The following is a 21,157-nucleotide window of genomic DNA, read 5'->3' as shown; positions in this document are numbered from 1 at the left end:
CAGGTGTTTCTTGAATAAACCATCAAATTTTGATGCTCTTCCATCTGCTTCTTTAAAAATTGGGTACTCTCTCCTTTACTCTGGTAATTTTGACTATGGTAATACTATACTTCAAGTCATGATTGCTAGGAGAGCAGATACATCAGGAGTTATAGGGTATACTAAATTCCTTCAATTGATTTTCAATTTTCTATGCCCTAATGCTAAATTTGATAATGATGTATTGCTCCCTGTGTTTCAAATTGCTGAAAAAGCTATCACTGATCATATTAAAAGGGATGAAAAGAATGACTTTTTAGGACCTCCTTTCGTGCCTAGGAAGGTCATGCAATTTCTGTTAAGAAATAGACCTACTCTTACACAAGTGCCTACAAATCCTGATGTTGGCACCTCAGTACCACTTCCTAATGCTGTGGGATAAGACACTACCCATCTTGTTTCTAACCCAAGCACTTTTTCTCCTAAACAGCACTCTCATCCAGCCACTAAATTAGCTTCCTCTACTGTCTCCCAAAAGGCATCAGTTGCAACAAAGAAAAGGCTAGTTAAGAAATCTGTTAAATATGAATAAAAAGCTCTAATGGCCATGCTGAGTGAGAGTTAGGAGAAAGAAGGATGTTCCACAGTAAGAAATAGAAGACTGATCATGCATGATGATTTAAATTCTGATGATTAGATGACCATTGGGTCAAGGTTGAAGATCAAGAAACCAACAGTTATAAATCCTGATGAATCTGTTAACATTACTCATACGAAGTAGCCAACTACTGATGCTAGTGCTCTACTCAAAAAGATTCCAGTCCTCAAAGAAACTGAAGTGACCAAGACAGCTAAAAAGAGCATCTTGAAAAGAAAAGGTGGATCAGCAGTTGGGCACACCAGAAAGAAGAACAAGGTTCAGTCCTCTGCTATGGATGTCAGTCCACAAGAACCTGAGTCTCAAAGGGATTTAGCAACTGAGACACATCCAATCACACAAGAACCATCTTCTCAAAGGGAAGATGCAGACAAAGAGGCGGCACAAATCATTGTTGATTTTGCTCAGAGTGACCTTTTTGCTGATTCTGAGCAACTACTAAAGGAAAAGAATGCTCATCAGGAAGAATTGTCAAAGGTGGATGCAGTTAATAATGATCCTATTTTTAATAAGAGTACACAAGAACCTTCACCAACACTAACTGAAGCAGCTCATATTCCTCAGGCCCCACAAGAACCATCCGTTCAAAGTACTGATGCTGGCCTATCTCACCCTCTTGACAAGTCAACTCCTGATGCTACATCAACTCCTGTTGTTGTTCATTCTTCAACTGCAACAGCTACTGGTGATCCCTTGCCGATTGCTAGTTTGCTAAAGCATCTTGACGTGTTGTTTGTTCCTCCACTATCATCACTTCCACTTGAGGACTCACCTTTAGGTATTGCTTACTCTATTACACATTGTTACTCATGTTTGTATGATTATAAATAGTCTCTTATTTGAGGTTACCCCTATTTATATGACAAGCATATACTCCTCTCAGCCATCTCTTATTTCTTTGACGAATGTGTGACTGTGCTTTTCTGTGAGATTGTGTGATAATATTATGAGAGAAAATAAAATTTTTGAGTGGCAGCCTCCGGTACTGGAAAAAAGAGAGGTAGCTTTGAGAAAAGAATTTTATAAGTGTTTCTTTACTTATAAACTTTCTTTTGTGAGAAAAATATCACTCTCAAAAGTAATATATTATGTGAGAAGTGATGAGATCACTTGAAAAGAAAAGAGAGATTTAGGTGTTACCTTGTTTATATTTCAGGATCTCATCAGGAACAGACACCTATTACTAAGGATTCCTCTAAAGGAAAAGCAATTCGCCTACTTCTGCAAATTCTTCTGAGGGTCTGTCTAGTTTTGATTCTGATGATGATAGTGATGATGATGATTCTGACACAGCTCGGCTTAAGGCTGCTAGTGTTGCATCTACGAAGTCCAATTTTGGTTCTTCTTCACATTTCAGTGAAAATCCTTCTTATTACAATGTTGATGCTAAGCACTTTAGAAATCCTGAATGGAATTTTGAATGGAAAAATGCAAATGCTTCTATTTCATCTGCTATTGGTATGCAACATGTTCGTAGGGCCTATAATGAAATTTAAAATCCTGATATGAAATTACATCTTAAGGCTTCTACTATTTCTGTGAAAGATATTCATTCTGAACTTGCTGATATGAAGGAATCTCATGCTAGTTTATAGGATAAGATTTATGCATTCATGATCAATGGAACTACCTCAGTTGAACTCATAAATGTGAAAACTGCTATTCAAGCTGTGGTTCACCCTCAATAAAGCATGGATTCTATATTTTATTCTTTGGAAGATAGGTCTGTTCCTTAGCATGATTCTGAGGACGGAATCCTTTTAAGGGGGAAGGATGTAACGTCCGAGAAATATTTTGTAATTATTTATATCAATAAATAATTATTATGTGATTACTATATGAATTTTGGTGAATTATTCGATGATTGATATTAATATTTGGGTGTTGATATCTGATAAAATTAGGATGTTTTAATTTTGTAGTTATCCAGAATTAAATATAGATAATTTTGGTATTTTTCTTGTAATTTTTGGATTATTATATGATTTTATAAGAATTTCTAGAATTAATAATGAATATTTTTACGTAATTATAAAATTACATTTTAGAATCAAAAATCATCCCACTTCAACCGTTTTTGCATTTTTACAACCCGAACCTCTTCCGAAAACTCCTTCCTAGCCTAAGCTGATAATTCCGAACACTTTCCGTATTTTGACTTTTTCAATCCGGAATACAGTTTGACCTGTACGAGTCCCGACGTGAAATTTTCGATACGCTAATCATTTTATAGATAGATAAAAATCCGTATTCTCAAAAGGTGAGATATTATTACCTTATTTTTGTATAAAGTGTTTTATGGGAAGCTTTATTTTGATAATTATCCAAGTCTGGTATTAAAATTGTATCGTCTTTTTAGTTATTTAGCGGCTAAGTAACCTATTTTCGGATATGATATATAAATTTAATTACGATATATAAATGTAACTATTGAATTATTAAATAAATAAAATATGTGATGGTTCTGTCAACTATATTTTGCTGTATTATTAATTGTTTGTGATTTGTTGGATGTGATAATTAATTTTATAATTAATTATCGAGCTGTATGAATTTAATTCATTTTTAAAGTAATTTTACTGAATATTTATACTTATAAATGCTAAAATTATTTTTAATTTTTTTTTAATTTTTTTTAATTTTATTTATTATTTTTAGGAATTTATAAAATGTAGAAATCAATATTTTATTGATTATTTATTCCTAAATGATTTTCTGATTGCATTTAATTGTAAAATCACTATTTAGTTCCAGAATGCTTCAAACAAATCACGAAAATTTAATTTTATTAATTTTAGATTATTTCGAGAATTTTAAAATAATTTCAGAAATTTTCTGGCTTTTATCCACTCGCGCGTTTATTCGTCAATTCATTAAAATACGGGTCTGATGCGAATTCCAAAAATGATTTAAAAATTATAAAATTTTATATTATCAGTTTTTATTTATTTTGAGAATTTTAAGACTATCTTGGGAATTTCTTGAATTAATTTTATCCGCAGATTAGCTCGCTAAACTGCGGATTCCGTGTTATTGTTAGGTTTTACAAATTAAATAAAAAAAGAAACAAAAGGGATTGGATAATTGCAGAAGGGGCTATCCCTTTTGTTAGGCCTCAATGATACAATAAAATGGGGTTGAACATAATATCTACAATCAATTCGATTATAAACACAAGTATGTAACAGAAAACAAGTTTATTTAATATATCAAACTCTGTTACAGTAGGTTTAATCTACTCTCTCAGTGATGTATGATGTCACTAAGAGTTGTTAGGGTTACAATGAATAATATTCTCGTGAATGATAACACATATAGTGTAAACCCTAATTTGTGTTTATATACTACACAGTTACAAGATATCTCCTAATTGATATGATATGTTCTGTTTCCGAAAATACATCAATCAGAGATTATCTACTATAGTCCTTTAGCTGTACAACTCTCCAAGCATATCTTCTTTTGTTTAATCCAGATCTTCTCCTGTAATTCAGCTACTTTTTATCCCTGAAGTGTATCCGCACTTAAGTTCTGATGTAAGTCATGATGGCTTAAGTTCTGATAACTTTCTGCCTTCAGTAAGTTCTGATTTCCAGTTAAGTTCTGATAGTAAGTTCTAAAACTAAACAAATCATATTAAACATGACATCACAAATATATCTAACAATCTCCCCAAACTTGTAAATTATAAAAATATACAAGTTTATAGATTTGATGATGTCAAAAACATTTAAGTACAAATGCAATGAGAGTTTATATGTACAACTAAATATAACTTACAGTTCATGCAGCTTTTACCAAATTCACTGAATCAGCCTGAATCCATAATGATTCCTTACAAAGTCTGATACCAGCTTGGTCTTTGCATTTCTTTTAACTTCAAGTAACTGAGCTTTGACTTGCTGCAGTTCTTCATCTTCAGTATCACCAATCTGATATATGGCAACTCTGAGTGCAGGAATTGGATTTCTTTCAAGTTCAACTCCCAGTCTGATTACCCTTGGATATGTAGAATCTTCATTATAGCATAAGCATCTTCCTTTCAGAATTACTTCTTCCTTAGAAGAATTCTTCCTCATATGAATTTCTCTTCCATCATCCTCAGTCATCATTGGAGTATACTCTGTCATTCTTGCACCAGAAATTCTGAGTAAATCTCTTATTGTCTTCAGAATATTTTCTGACCATTTCCTGGCAACATCATAATTTACCTCCAGTAGATAATGAATATATGGGAGTTCTTTGACAGATTTCTTCAGCACATCAGAGTCAGATAATTTATAAGTTCTGCCATCATTCAGAAATAAGATCAATTTCTCTTTTTCTTCATAACCATCATGAGTATCCATCACTACTTGAGAAGAAAGCACTTTGTCAAGGTGCTTCTGTGTGATCTCTTCATATGGCTTGTCAGTCAATGTGAATAGATCTCTAATATCAACTTTTATCCCAGTAAGTGTCTCTAGCTTGCTTGGCTTTTACCCCAAATGCTGCAAGTTGATTCAAAATCTGATTTATCTTAGGCTGAACTGGAATAGACTTGTTCCATAACAGCTTATTCTTGTCTTCTAATGTTAAGCTGTCTATGTCAACTTGAGAAGTGTCGGAGGTTGATGTCTAGATGTTGGTTAGGATTTGCAGTTTCATCTGTAGCTTGTTGTTCTGAAATATCTTCAGGATTTATTAAGTTATGAACTTCTTCACTCTGAACAACTTGAGCTATGTCAAAGGTTGTCTTAGATTCTTCTATCATCCTCTTTCTCTTCAGAGTTTCAACTGTTTCATCTTCAGCAGCATCATCATCAAAGACTTGAACCATCTTGCACATAGGATCCATCAGAATTTGAGGAATCTTCATCTTCTGTTTCTTGACTGTCTCCCCAATTTTTCCTTTTCCCTTGTCTTTGGGATCAGTAGTAGTTTGAGATCTAGTCCTTAATCTAGGAATCTCTGTGGCAGATCTTTCTCTTATCACAATCCCCTTTTCTTTTGGCCTAGGTGGCTTTTTAGAATCAGAAGCTTTTGACTTGGGTTTGCTCCTCTCAGCAGCAAATTTAGCTTCTTCTTCTCTTAATTCCTCTAAATCCACTCCCGGATTATCCTTATGGAATAGTCTCTTGGCCAATTCCACATCAACAGATTGAATTTTGGGATCTTTGTAGAAGAATGTTGCTTTCTTTCCTTTGAATTTCAAAGTCTGCAAAAACTTCTGTGACTCTTGGCCTCCAGATTTGACTATCACATCAGAAGTAGTTGTCAGAACTTGATCATCAGTATTTGAAGTATCAGCATTTGTGATCAACAAAGGAACTCCTGATATGTTACCTTCTTTCCTTCCTTATTACTCCCTTACATAGCAGATCTATCAGAGTTCTTGCTACCAGACATTCTCTGATGAGAACTTGTCTGTTGAGTAGGAATTCTGCTCAGCTGCTTCCCTTGACTTTGACCTCTACTCTTTTCAGAGTTTCCCCAGTAATCTCCATGATCATCCTTTTTCTTCAGTGTTTGGCTTGGTGAGCATTTGTACTTAACAAGCTTCTCCCCCTTTTTGGCATCATCAATTATCAAGTCAGGTGTGTGTGATTTAGTCCACTTCCTTGCAGATGGAAGTTGATCTCTAGGACTGGATCCTCCCCCATGATCCATTTTGTCTCCATCAGCATTTTCTAATGCTCCCCCTGAAGTTATACTCTCTGAGACTTCAGAATTTGAGTTGGATCCTTCAGGAATTGAAGAATCAGAGTTTCCAGAATTGTCAGAATTTGGCTCATCAGAACTTGATGAATCAGAATTTGAAGAGCCAGTGACTGGTTGTGATGCTTCTTGAAAATCTTGAGATGTGGTATGATCATCATCTTGCTCCCCCTGAACAGTTGCATTTTTCTTTGGAGCAGTTACCACAGTTTCAATGACATCAGAATTTAACCCGTCAGAACTTACAGGATCAGGATTTAGGTTATCAGAATTTACAGAATCCGAATTTACATCTTCATTTTCAAATCTCAGCTGATCATGATCATTGAAATCTTCAACTCCAGTAATCTTTTTATCATCAAAAGATACATTGAGAGATTCCATGACAACCCTTGTTCTTAAATTCTAGACTCTGAAGGCTTTTGTGGAAAGTGGATATCCAACAAAAATTCCTTCATCAGCTTTTAGATCAAATTTTGACAGCTGTTCAGGATGAGTCTTAAGAACAAAACACTTGCATCCAAATACATGAAAGTATTTCAGATTTGGCTTCTTTTTCTTCACCATCTCATATGGTGTTTTCCATGCTTATTTATTAGTGTAGCATTCTGTGTAAAACATGCAGTCTGCACAGCTTCAGCCCAAAAATAGGTTGGTAGCTTTGCTTCATCAAGCATAGTTCATGTAGCTTCAATAAGAGTCATGTTCTTTCTTTCTACAACTCCATTCTGCTGTGGAGTTCCAGGTGCAGAAAATTCATGCTTCATTCTTTGCTCTTTGCAGAACTCTTCCATGATTGAATTCTTGAACTCAGTGCCATTATCACTTCTTATTAATTTAATATAATCTTTGACTAACTTATCCAGCTGTCTGACATGATCAGTTAGAGTAGATGCAGTTTCATTCTTCCTGTGCAAGAAATACACCTAAGTGTATCTTGTAAACTCATCCACTATAACCATAACATATTTCTTCTTTGCAATAGACATGACATTGACTGGACCAAATTTATCAACATGCAATAAGTGATAAGGCTCAAGAATTGAGGATTTAGTTTTGCTCTTGAATGAAGATTTTCTTTGTTTTGCCTTTTGACATGAGTCACAAAGACCATCAGGAGCAAATACTGATTTTGGTAGTCCTCTCACAAGATCTTTCTTTACTAGCTCATTTATGTTGTTGAAATTTAAATGAGAGAGTCTCTTGTGCCAATTCCAGCTTTCTTAAATTGATGCTCTGCTTAACAGACCGATTGCAGAACCATCATAATTTGTTGAAAGTCTGGCTTCATATATGTTACCATATCTATAACCTTTCAGAACCACTTATCCTGTAGAATTACTTACAACTCCACAGTGTTCTTCAAAGAAATCGAAATGATAACCTCTGTCACAAATTTGACTCATACTTAGCAGATTGTGTTTAAGTCTTGAGACAAGAGCTACTGTTTCAATTATGACATTCCCAATATTGATATTGCCATATCCCAGAGTCTTTCCCATGTTACCATCTCTATAAGAAACTCCTAGGCCAGCTTTCTCCACAAATCTGATAGTAGGGCTTTATTTCCAGTCATATGTCCTAAACATCCACTGTCCAGAACCAGGATGTTTTTCCTGTTGCCCTGCAATCACAAAGACCACTATTGATTAGTTTTAAGGACCTAGACTTGCTTGGATCCTTTGGACTTGTTAAGTTTGTTAACATTTGCAGCGGATTTAGTTTCAGAGTTAATGCTAACATGCTTTTTATCAGACTTTATATCAGACTTTGCATCAGAATTTACACTAGAAGGAATTACACTAATTTTCTTTAAAGAAGGTTTTATTTCATAATAATCATAGTACAGACTATGATATTCTTTACAAGTATAAATAGAATGCCATAAACTACCACAATGAAAACAAGGATTTTGTGGTTTAAACCTAACAGACTGACTCTTAACTCATAATCTAGGAGGTAAAGAGTTTATATCTTTACTTTTTCCTGCAAAAAGAAGCAAGATGGTTAGAGTTTCCACAATTATAGCATTTATTTCTAGGGGCATTAGGAACAGGCATATAATTATTACTTTTATTCACACCTTCCTTTCCATTCCTATTTTTCCTAGCTTCCTTTACCTTGTTCACATTTTTAATCTCTTTCAGCTTATACTTAAGCTGCTTCTTTGTCATTAAGCCAGTGTTTACCAAAGCTGGTTTATTCTGTTTTAATTTTTCAGAAGTTGACTTTTTTTCGACTTCTGTTTTAGAGTCTTTCATCTCTTCAGAATCAGACACAACAGTTTTTGCAACAAATTTAACAGGATTTACCTTTGGCTTTTCAGTCTGTTTGATAGCAATTGGCTTAATTGGTAAAGTCCCTTTCTCACTTTTACCATCCTTATAACCCAACCCCTCTTTCCAGTTTCCACTACTTAAAATATTCTGAGTTGTTCTGCCTGAGTTAGTCCAAGTCCTGATGATTTCTTTTTTTTTTCTAATTCAGTTTTTAGACAATCATTCCGTTTAAGCAATTCATTCTTAATATACACAACATTATCTCTCTCTGTCTGAATTGTGTTCATCTTGACTAACTCTACTTCAAGATAGCTATTTCTGTTTTTGTACTTTAGATTTTCAGATTTTAATATTTTATTCTCTAAAGTCTGATCTCTATAGCTAATATAAATGTTTTTCAGAAATAATCTCAACTCGGTAATATCTTCTGTATCAAAAGCAAGAGTTGATAGAGGTACCTTTAGTTCAGCAGCAGTAGAACTGCTATCAGCATTTATCATTAAGCCATAGTTCACCTTTTCTTCAGATTCTGAAGTGTCTGCCCAGTTTTTCTTCTTTGTGATAAGTGTCTGGCCTTTATCACCTTTTCCTTTCTTGCAATCAGGAGAGATGTGGCCTCTTTCACCATAATTGTAGCATTTGACATTTGAGTTGTCTCCTCTATCAGACTTTCTTCCTTTGCCTTCAGTCTTTCTGAACCCTTTCTTGTCAGAACTTCCACCTTTCCTGGAAAACTTCTTACCCTTTCTGAATTTCTTGTAGGCTATCTTTGTGATACCCTTCACCATAAGAGCATACAGTTGCATAATCTCTGCATCAACATCCACTTTAGATAAAATTTTCAGGTTCTGAATCATCATCATCAGAATCTGATGACTCTGAATCAGACTGTATGATGAGAGCATTTCCTTTTGCCTTCCTAGAGATAATTGGCTTTTCTTCAGTCTTTAAAGCAACTATCTTAGACTTCCCTCCATGCCTCTTCTTTCTTTGCTCCATCTCAAGTTTATGAGTCTTGAGCATCCCATAGATTTCATCAAGAGACATATCAGCAAGTTCATAGTTGTCTCTTATTATAGTAGCTTTCAAATCCCACTTTTCAGGAAGAGCTAGTAGGAATTTCATATTTCAATCTTCTGGATCATATTCCTTATCTACTAGTGACAGATCATTCAACAGCTTTGTGAATCTGTCATATGTATCAGTTAGTGACTCATCAGATTTTGAGTCAAAGTGCTCATACTCTTGTGTGAGTATTGTCTTCCTGTTCTTTTTAATGGCATTGGTTCCTTGACATCTCACTTCCAATGCATCCCAGATTTCTTTTGCAGTCTTGCATCCAATCACCCTGTTTGACATGACATTGTCAAGTGCACTATGAAATAAGTGTCTTACTTTTGCATCCTTGCCTAGTGAAGAGATGTCTTTAGTGGTGAGTTCTCTCTTTTCTTTGGGAATCATCTTATGTGGCTCATTCCCAACTACAACAAAAAGCTTTGTGGGCTTGTGTGGACTATCATAAATTCTGTCTAAATATTCTGGATCTGTAGCTTCCAGAAACATGGCCATCTTCACACTCCATACAGGGTACTCAGATACTCTGAGCATAGGAACCCTGATGGTTTCATATCTACTGGTATTCTGAATGGGTTGAACCTTTGCAGGTTCTTGAGGGTCTTGTGTTTTTGATTGATCAGACATGATTGATTGTTTGTTTGGATCTTAACTGTTTGTAAGCTTAAAAGATTGGCTCTGATACCACTTATTAGGCCTCAATGATACTATAGAAGGGGGTTGAATATAGTATCTACAATCAATTCGATTATAAACACAAGTATATAACAGAAAACAAGTTTATTCAATATATCAAACTCTGTTACAGTAGCTTTAATCTACTCTCTTAGTGATGTATGATATCACTAAGAGCTGCTAGGGTTACAGAGAATAATATTCTCGTGAATGATGACACATATAGTGTAAACCCTAATCTGTGTTTATATACTACACAGTTACAAGATATCTCATAATTGATATGATATGTTCTATTTCCTAAAATACATCAATCAGAGATTATCTACTGTATTCCTTTAGATGTATAACTCTCCAAGCATATCTTTTTTTGTTTAATCCAGATCCTCTCCCGTAAATCAGCCGCTTTTCATCCTTGAAGTGTATCCGCACTTAAGTTCTGATGTAAGTCATGATGGCTTAAGTTCTGATAACTTCCTGTCTTCAGTAAGTTCTGAATTCCGGTTAAGTTCTGATAGTAAGTTCTGAAACTAAACAAATCAGATTAGACATGACATCACAAATATATCTAACACTTTTTCTTCCCCAACTTATCTGTTTCTCTCACACCGACTCTCCCTTCTCTCTCTCTACATCGATCTATCTCCTCCTTCTCTGTCATCTCTCTCTCCTAACTCTCTTTTCTCTTTTCTCTTATTTCTATTCTTCACTTTCCATGTTGGTTCTTCTTCCCCGTTGTTTTGTTTTGTCGCGGTGGTTTATTCTGGTTGGTTTTCGGCGGCCCATCTTAATTAGTTCAATTTATATATATATTTATATGTGTTGTATATGTTCGTGTGTGTATCTGTGCATATGTGTGTGTTCGTGTGTGTATCTATGTATGTGTGTATGTTCGTGTATGTTATTGTGTGCGTGTGTGCGTGTGTAATGGTGTTGTGTGTATTATAGTGGTGTGGTTCCGGCCCTGTTGTTTTCCGTTTCGGTTGTGGCGCATGGTGCGTGGCGCGTGGCGTGTGACTCATGTGCCATATTTATTTGATTGTTTATCTTATTTACTGAACGAAATTTTTAATTGTTGCATGTTATTTGATTTATATTTCGTGAAATAAAAATATATTCGCGCGGAAATTTTAATTAATCGGTGGAATTCATTTGGAAACCCGAATAATATCGGACACCAATAAATTTTTCCTCCGTCGACGTTGAGCCTCGGCGAATTGACGGTGGACAATGATGATTAATTCTGAGTCCTAAACTATTAATAAATAAAATTAGTTGTAAAATAAATTTTGAAACAAAAATGAATAATAATAATTAATAAAGTAAATTCATATCGGTGGATGGGATTGATGAATTGATTTGTGAATTGCTTGGTGTTGCATTTGTTGTTGTGATTGACGTCGATTTGATTTCGACGGGTAAGCCGATAAACAAAGGAGACGCTGCCCAATTTTCGGGAAATTAATTCCGAAAATACGGGAGCGTAACCCACAATTATTGGAGACGTCGAACGAAAGTATATAATTATATTATACGAATCTAGTTACGTGCTAAAAAATATTTTATAATCAATTACCCTATTATTTTTCAAACAACAAATATACGTACTTTTCAAAAATAAACACCGTGCCGAGTTTCGAAGATGTGAACCATAAATGCTATGTGTATTTCAATAATACCTATAAATACGAGACGAGATATGAAACCGTATGGGTAGAAGTGATAGTGATACTATGTTAAGCTTAAGCGATTATCTGAATTAGGATATTTCAACCCTGTAGGTCCTAGTCGGAAGACCCGAGGATTAACATCGGACTAAGAATGATCTAGTGGTTAGTTGTCAAGCTCAGCGAAGTTCCAAGGACCTGAGCGTTGAGATCGTAGCTAGAATAGGATAGCGGTCTGACGATAGAGAAAAATGTTCAAGGCGATCCAAAATTCAATCAGTAATAGTGGTTAAATCTTATTGCGATAAGTATTCCATACTTTTATCGCAAAATACTGCAAATATTTCTTCTTTCATATTCTAAGTTCAGAATAGTTAACTGTTTTATATTTCGCTGCAATTACTCTTATCATGAATGTTCCTTTCATTATTGTTCCTATATTATCGATTGCTCTCTTGAGCAAATACCCATTCTTTCAGGTTATTTGCAAATCGTGAATTGGGATGTTTTGAATTCAAAATGATTTGACATCAAAATGCTCTACGGGCTGGATGGTTATTGTGAGGGCCAGCGATGAGCTGTGCCCTATGGGTCGGGGATGGACCGGACCCTTAGGCAATAGTTCCTGGGTACCCGAATGGATCTATACGGTTGGGTATAGATCTACACTATATCCTGACTGATCAGCAGGGTATGAGTGTGAACTAGTGTCTAGTCTAATTTATTATTGATCGCCATTAATGACATTCTCTCTCGAAAAGATTTCTGATTCTAAAACCGGACAAAACCCTGATTCGGGAGATGAATTTGGGAATCGCTTGCCACATTTGGATTTATAATTAAAGGTTGGTAGCAGCCAATGTTTATTCGCTCAACTCCCTCAAATAAATCGAATTATTTAAAATTGTTTAAATCTTTTTTCTAGAAATGTTCCTTTGATACTAATTCTTGAAAATCAAACTATATACTTGCTGGGCATTTTTGGCTCACTCTTGCTTTGTAAATTCTTATTTCTTCCAGAAACAGATAAGGATGAAAGTGAATAGCTTTCGTTAGACAGCAGAAGTTATAGAGATCTCTGCTACGAGGGGACAAAGATGTTAGAAAAATATGACAAGGACGTTAGCATAAAGGTATTTACACTCGTATTGTAATTATTGTGAATTGTAGAAGGTTAGATTCTTGTTTCATACCATAACCTATAAACGATCCGGATTCAAGGAGTTAATTAAATATTCTTTTATTTTATGTGAAGATTATTTAGTGACACCAAATCTTGACCCCGGATTTGGGTTGTTAAAACATTCGCTTTTCCTAGATGATAGTTAATCGTGCAATCATAGTCTTTAATCAGCTTTAACCACCTTCGTTGTCTAATGTTAATTTCCTTTTGCGTGAATATGTACTTCAAGCTTTTGTGATCCGTATAGATCTCGCATTTTTCTCCATATAGGTAGTGTCTCCAAATCTTCAAGAAGAATATTATCGCTGCTAGTTCCAAGTCATAAGTAGGATACTTCTGCTCATGAGGTTTCAGTTGCCTAGGCGCATATGCAATGACTTTATCATGTTGAATCAAAACTAAACCTAATCCCTTAATAGAAGCATCATTATAGATTACAAAATTCCCTTGATCATCTGGAAGTGACAAAACAGGTGTCGTGATTAACCTCTTCTTCAATTCTTGAAAACTTTCCTTACACTTCTCATTCCATATAAACTTCTCATTTTTCCTGGTAAGCTTCGTCAAAGGCGTCACAATTTTCGAGAAATCTTGAACAAATCGTCGATAATATCCCGCTAATACCAAGAAACTTCTTATATCTGTTGGTGTTTTTGGCCTTTCCCAATTTGTAATAGTTTCATTCTTCGATGGGTCCACTTTGATTCCTTCATTACTTACCTCGTGTCCTAAAAATTGAACTTCTTGTAACCAAAATTCACACTTTGAAAAATTGGCATACAGCTTCTTCTTTCTTAAAATTTCCAAAGATATCCTTAGATGTTCCGCATGATCTTCCGTTAAATTTCAGTAGATCAAAATATCATCAATAAACACAATGACAAATTTATCCAGATATTCGTTGAAAATTCTGTTCATCAAGTCCATAAATGCTGTTTGGGCATTGGTCAATCCAAAAGACATCACTAAGAATTCATAATGACCATACCTTGTTCTGAAAGCTTTCTTTGGTATATCTTCAGGTTTAATCTTCAGTTGGTGATATCCTGATCTCAAATCAATTCTAGAGAAATACTTGGCTCCTTCCAGCTGATCAAACAAATTGTTGATTTGTGGTAATGAATAATTTTTCTTGATCGTAAGCTTATTCAGTTCTCGATAGTCGATGCATAATCTCATGCTTCCGTCTTTCTTCTTAACAAATAGTACCGGTGCACCTCATGGGGATACACTGGGTTGAATTACTCCTTTTTATAATAATTCTTCCAATTGTTTTGCCAATTCCTTCATTTCAACAGGCGCCATTCTGTACGGGGCCTTAGATATTGGATCCGTTCCAGGTGCTAAGTCGATCGCAAACTCAATTTTTCTATCTTGAAGAAGTCCTGGTAATTCATCTGGAAATACATCTGGAAATTCATTGACCACTAGAATGTCTTCCAGTTTTGCTGGCTCCTGACTTCTATCTATCACATACGCAATGAAGTGCTCGCATCCTTGTTGCAATAACTTCTTGGCTTTAATTATCATCAAGAACTTCTTTGCTTGCTTCTGGTCTTTAAATGTCACCACTTTCTCGTCTAGCATCTTCAGGATTACTATCTTGTTATGACAGTCTCTCTGAGCATCATGCTTCGATATCCAGTCTATTCCTAAAATAACGTCAAACTCTCCTAACATAAATGGTATCAAGTCGGTAGCAAACTTATTGCCAAAAATCTCAATCTCACAGCTCTTACGCACTTGATTAACCAATACACATTCCTGATTTGCTAATTCTACCGTCATAATTTCACTTAGCAATTCAACTGGACAATTCAACTTATCAACAAAATCTTGAGAAATAAATGATTGAGTTGCTCCCGAATCTACTAGCACTTTAGCACATGAAGAATTCACAGTAATAGTACCTGCCACGACATCAGTGTCCATGATAGCATCCTTCACAGACATGTCATAAACTCTAGCTCTGGGAGGTTCATTCACTGTTGGAGGGGCTCCCATATGGCGCCCTCCAAACCCGGGTCAGAAGTTTGGGGTCCATAACTCATACACAATATATAAACCTGGATAAGAATTAGTATTTGCAATGACCCTGCTTTACATAACCACGGATCGCAACAGGTTAAAGTATGAAAACAAGCCACAACCTTAACTTATATTACAACGTACCGAATCCTAACTAATTTAACTAACTACTGATAAGGAAATTATTCTTACAATCTTACTATCTCACTACCATATAAATCTCCTGCTAGCTCGATCCAACTCAATCTGGAATCCTAGCTCATACTTTGGACTGAGGAACCTCGCTACCAACCATATCCTTTTTAACTGTAGAATACATAAAAAGATTCGCAAGAGTGAGTTAACTAGCTCAACAAGTCATAATAACGATAACTGAGGGTAAACAATATTCAAATGGGATGATTCAGAAGAATCAAGTTTTTTGTTAAACAATCATTAAAATTGGATATTCATTTTAAAATTCTTAAACTAAGGTTAGGCTGCTGATCAGTCACGCACTAACCCCGAGCAAGGCACACAGCTTTGTTCTATAAGCTGGATCCAAGGCACACATTGGCCTAATTTGACCACAAATCTGGTCTGACCACGAATCTGGTCCACATAAAGAAAACTATCCGATTCTAAAGCAGTTCAATATGATAAACAATATAACTCAATAAAACAAGATCATAATCAACAGTAATAAAACATTCGTATAAGAGCATGATGCAATTCATGAGTATCACGAGGGTATATCAAGGTATGTATAAGAAATGGCCTCCATCCTGTAAGAGAATCAGGTATTATATGTACAATGATTTTTTTTCAAGGTTTAGTTCTTTGATGTTACAAAGAATGGTTGGGGTATAAAAGTTTCTGTATGTTCAAACAATTTTGTTCCAGTGTTTGGTGTTTGGTGGGTATATATTTGGAGAGTAATATCAAACTTGTGTGGTTTAGTATCTGGAAATCAACAAGGGATGGTTTACAAAGAATAAGGCTTACGGCTCAAAGATCAAATGATGTGATCCGGGTTCAAGGCTGTATGATTCAAAGTACTCACAATATAATACAGAGCTATTTTGAATATTAACAATACGTCACAAGAAAATTTAGAAATATTTCCAATATATCTCGAGAAAGGTTTAGAAGTACTTGCCTTATCACAAATGATTCCAACTTCACTTGTACTTGTCTAATGACTCTATTCAACAACCACTCGTCTACTTTTCCTATGCCCCGCTTCTATTCACTGATCACTTGCTTTGTTTTCTATGCTTCAATTCCGTTTTCTATGCATCGATTGCATTTTCTGATCATCTGCTTCCCTTTTTCTACGCCTTGCTTACTCTGCTAGGCACCATAAGTATCAATCAATATTCATCTCATATTATTCTAGTTGTCACATTGACGTTATAAGGTTTCATCTACCATTCGTTTCACCCAAATCTGAGTTATGGATTAAAAGATACGATTAAAATAGTCATATAATATACACATATACATTTAACACATCAATCAGTTCACATATAACACATAACACGTAAGATGTTCGATGAAAATGCTTTTCCAAGATGATTTGATGTTAAAAATGATTTTTCAGATATTTGATACGAATTTTAAACATTTTCCGGAATTTAAATGGGTCGTCGAATCATTTTAAAACAATAAACAGGGTTCGATTGGCCGAAGTTGTCTTCAAAATAATTTAATAGTAATTATCGAGCCTTGAAAACAATCTAAAATAATATTTTAAAGCTCGGAACTATTTTTTAAAAATTTTAAATCAAAAATAATAATTAAATCTAATTAATTAATTAATTAAAATCAATTAACAATTAATTAAATCAATTAATCAATTAATTTTCGAATTAATTGACCAATTAACTAATTAATTATTAACTAATTAATTCAGATTTATTTTTGAATAAAAATAATTTTTGGAATTAAAATAATAATTTTTTAGAATTTTTAATAATTAAAAACGAATTTTCGTAATTAAAATAAATAGAAAATATGATTTTTAAATATTTTAAAACATGAATCCAATTTCTGCAAACTCTGGAAAGTTCAGGGACTGAACTTTATCGTCCCCAAAAGTTCAGGGACTAAACTGTAATTTTGTAGTTTAGCCCGCCGGAAAACGACGGGTTCGCCGGAGAACTCGTCTCCGGCATCCTCACACCACCACCACCTCCAGATATCATCTACCACTCACCAGGAATATAACCCAACAATCAAATCATTTTTATAACCCCAGAACTGGCCGAAAATGGCCGAGAAACTCGCCGGCTCCGGCGAGTTTTGTTTGCTTCGGTTCGAGCAAAACAAGAATCGTCAGTTGATGTACTATACATGAATCGATTGCAAATTCAACAAGGAACACGATACAATCAACAAAAACATCTAATAACCCCTAGAATAGAACCCCCTAAATTTCAATTAAGAACATTCATACGGGTTATAAACCCTAATTTCAAAATTCAAAAATTAAACTCAATTTTGAACATGTTATTGTACACCAAATCAGTCATATAATATATCAAAATCATCAGGAAGAAAATCTCTACAACATGCAATCATCAAATCATTCAAACAATCACTCGAACAAAAATTTGTAATTTAAATCAAAATAATTTGAAAATAAATAAAAATCCTGAAAATAAACCTTGATTTTTGCAGTTTTGAAACTTGTAGAATATGAAAGAACACCTCAAACCCATCGTTTTGGTTACTTGAGCTTCTCAAACAGAAATCAGTAACACCTTGAAATTATAGTTTGATTCTTTAAAGGTTATATGAATATAGGTATTTTCTCTATAAAATTATATAATTACTGGCTACAAATGATTTTCTGTACAAAATAAAATACGGTAAGGGCTATTTATATTTACGGAATATTGGTACCCCGTTGGATCATACCGGATATAAAATAGTATGTTTATTTATAAAAACAGATCCAAAACGGTACTGGTTTCGGGATAATTATCCAAATTTGTACAATTTGTAGTGCGGTCTTGGTCTCAGCGCCTGGTTACACGTATTACGAGGTGATAATTGTAATAGTTTAATAAAAAGATCTCGTTTATAAAAAATATGAGTTTTATTGATTTACCGAAACGAATTTTGTTTCGAAAATATTGCGCCAGGACCCGCACAGGACAAACCGTACGCCAGATCGAAAAAGTCAAAACATGATAAATGCTCGGAATATTGCAATTAGGTTAGGAAGGAGTTCTCGGAAGAGATTCGGGTTATAAAAACGTAAAAACGGATGAGGTCGGCTGGTTCCCAATTATACAAAATAGTTTATAAATACTCGGAAAAAGAATTTATTAAATCCATAAATTTTCTATAAAATCATAAATCAACATGAAAATTGATAGAAAAATATCACAATTATCTATACTTTATTTTAGACTTAAAAAAATTAAAATACTCAAATTATATCATATTCACATATCCAAACACAGATACCACTTCACAAATAATTCACCAAAATTCATATAATAATCATATAATATTTATTTATTAATATGATAAATAGGTATACCAGTTGCCGGTACTTTGCCTGCTGAATTCCTGGTAGGCTGATCCTTGTTGACTGGCTCCCTGACTGGCTGATTACGGCACTCCCTTGAATAGTGCCCTCTCTGGTTGCATCTGTAGCAGACCACATTCAACTTGTTGCAAACTCGATCATGCTTCTTCCCGTAGACTTGGCAATCTGGTATAGCTGGCCTCTGCTGGGTTGGCTGGTTCCCAGTGGCTGGACGTTACCTTGGCCTCCATTTCCTGTATTCTGCCTGTTGAAATTCCTTCGGGTTGGAACTTCCCTTTCATCTGATTGAAATTTGGAAATTTCCCTGCTTCTGACTGTCCTTCACTTCCTTCAAACTTCCTTATCTTACTTTCCCTCTCCTTTTGAGACATTTCACTTTCTGTCTCCGCAATCGTGGCTTTCTGCACAACTCCCGCATACGTGTCCAACTCAAATAAGGCCACCTTCCCTCAGATCCATGTCTTAAGTCCTTGCTGGAACCTTTTAACTTTCCTCCTATCAGTGTCCACATATGATGGTACAAACCTAGACAATTCCTCAAACTTACTTTCATAATCTGCCACTGACATGTTCCCCTGCTTGAGGTCTAGAAAATTCAATTCCATTTGATCCTGAACAAACTGAGGAAAATACTTCTTGAGAAACAATTCCTTGAATCTCCCCCAGGTAACATTATCTGTACCTTCCAACACTTTAACGGTTTCCCACCAATAGGTGGCTTCATTCTTCAGATAGTAACTCGCAAACTCAGTCTTCTATTCCTCTCTCACCTTGACTAAGGAAAATGCCTTCTCAATCTCCTTCAACTAGACCCTTGCCTCAATAGGATCTACAGAACCTTTAAACTCTTGTGGATTCACCGCCTGAAAGGTCTTAAAGGTTACTTGAGGATTAGTCTGCCTCTGTTGTTGCTGATTCAGGTGAACTGTTTGTTGAGCAATGATCTGAAGAATCTGGGCTACAGTTGGGTCTATGGGACCTGGATTTGCATTCTGGTTATTGTTGTGTTGGGTATTGTTGTTGTTGTTGTTGGTTTCTTCATTTTGGTTGGTGGAACGGGTATTTCTTCTAGGAGGCATTTTCCAGTAAATAATCAAACAATTTATTTAGCCTTTAAAACAAATCCTTTTTATGAAAAGATTTTAATAAATCAGAAATATCTCTTTTTGAAAACATTTTCAATCGTTGAACTAAGTAAATTGCATGCTTCTTTACAGAATGTAAATAGTTAAAGGGAAAAGGGTACATGTTATCACAAAAGTTTCATGACCGGTGAATTAAGATAAAACAGGTATGGTAAAGTACAGCACAATGCTGGAAAAAGGAAAGGTACTGATATATATCAAAGTTTGGTAGTACAAGCGCGAAACGTTTTATTAAAAGTAAAGTTACAACATGCTTATCCATTATTCCGCAAGTCTTGTTTATTTATATACCCACCAGAAGTCTGATGATACACATTACACACTATTACACATATATCGGCTGTCACATCAGCTTCGTCGTTTAGATTCAAGGAAACTCTGGTCCACCAAGCCTCTCCAAATCCTCCAATACCTCTCTGGCCCACCCCATAAGAGCATCTAGGGCCGCATAATCGCAAGTAACTCCTGGATCCATGCCAACAGGGCTTCTTTTTCCAAAATAAGATCCTCATACTAAAAGTATGGAACAGGGTGTGAAGTAAATTGGAAGGATGTACCCGCAACTGAATGTTCGGTAGAGTCAGAATTAGCAGGTAGGGGTCCTCGAATAGGTGGTTTCACACCTGGAGGTGGAATAGCTCGCATTGGTGCAACCGTCGCAACAGGTATTATAGCTGACACCGGCAGAAGAGCAAGACATGGATCAGATGACGGTCTTCCAACTGAAGGCTCTGATTGAGCAGACGATATCGAGATAAAGAAATCTGCCATCGCTGCTATCTGAAGTTACGCTATTAGATAAGAATCTTGAATCTTGTCACGAGTCATACTAAAACCTACTATTTAGTCACACTCAACCTTTCGACATTCTAATTCTTTATATTCTAATACTAATCTTAACCCTCTACCCATTCCCGACAATCTATGCTTGTGGCAGTGACTTTTAACCATAGCTCTGATGCCAAACCTGTAACGCCCTCCAAACCCAGGTCAGGAGTTTGGGGTCCACAACACACACACACCATGTTTAAACATGTTTATATCATGAAAACTAAATGCTGAAAATACCAAATCAGCATTTAGAATAAATGCTGATAAAGTAATAACATTATTTATACCTTGTGAATCTGAAGATGAAGTTTCTTTGCAGACATTTAGTGGTGGTACTGATAAAACATCAGTAGACAATTGAGTCAGATAAATTCTGCCTTCAGCATCTATAATATGAGTC

The sequence above is a fragment of the Apium graveolens genome, chromosome 2, assembly GCF_009905375.1.
Source record: "Apium graveolens cultivar Ventura chromosome 2, ASM990537v1, whole genome shotgun sequence".
NCBI classification, from domain to species: domain Eukaryota; kingdom Viridiplantae; phylum Streptophyta; class Magnoliopsida; order Apiales; family Apiaceae; genus Apium; species Apium graveolens.
The sequence above is the reverse complement of the archived record's forward strand: the minus strand, read 5'-3'. Positions refer to the sequence as shown.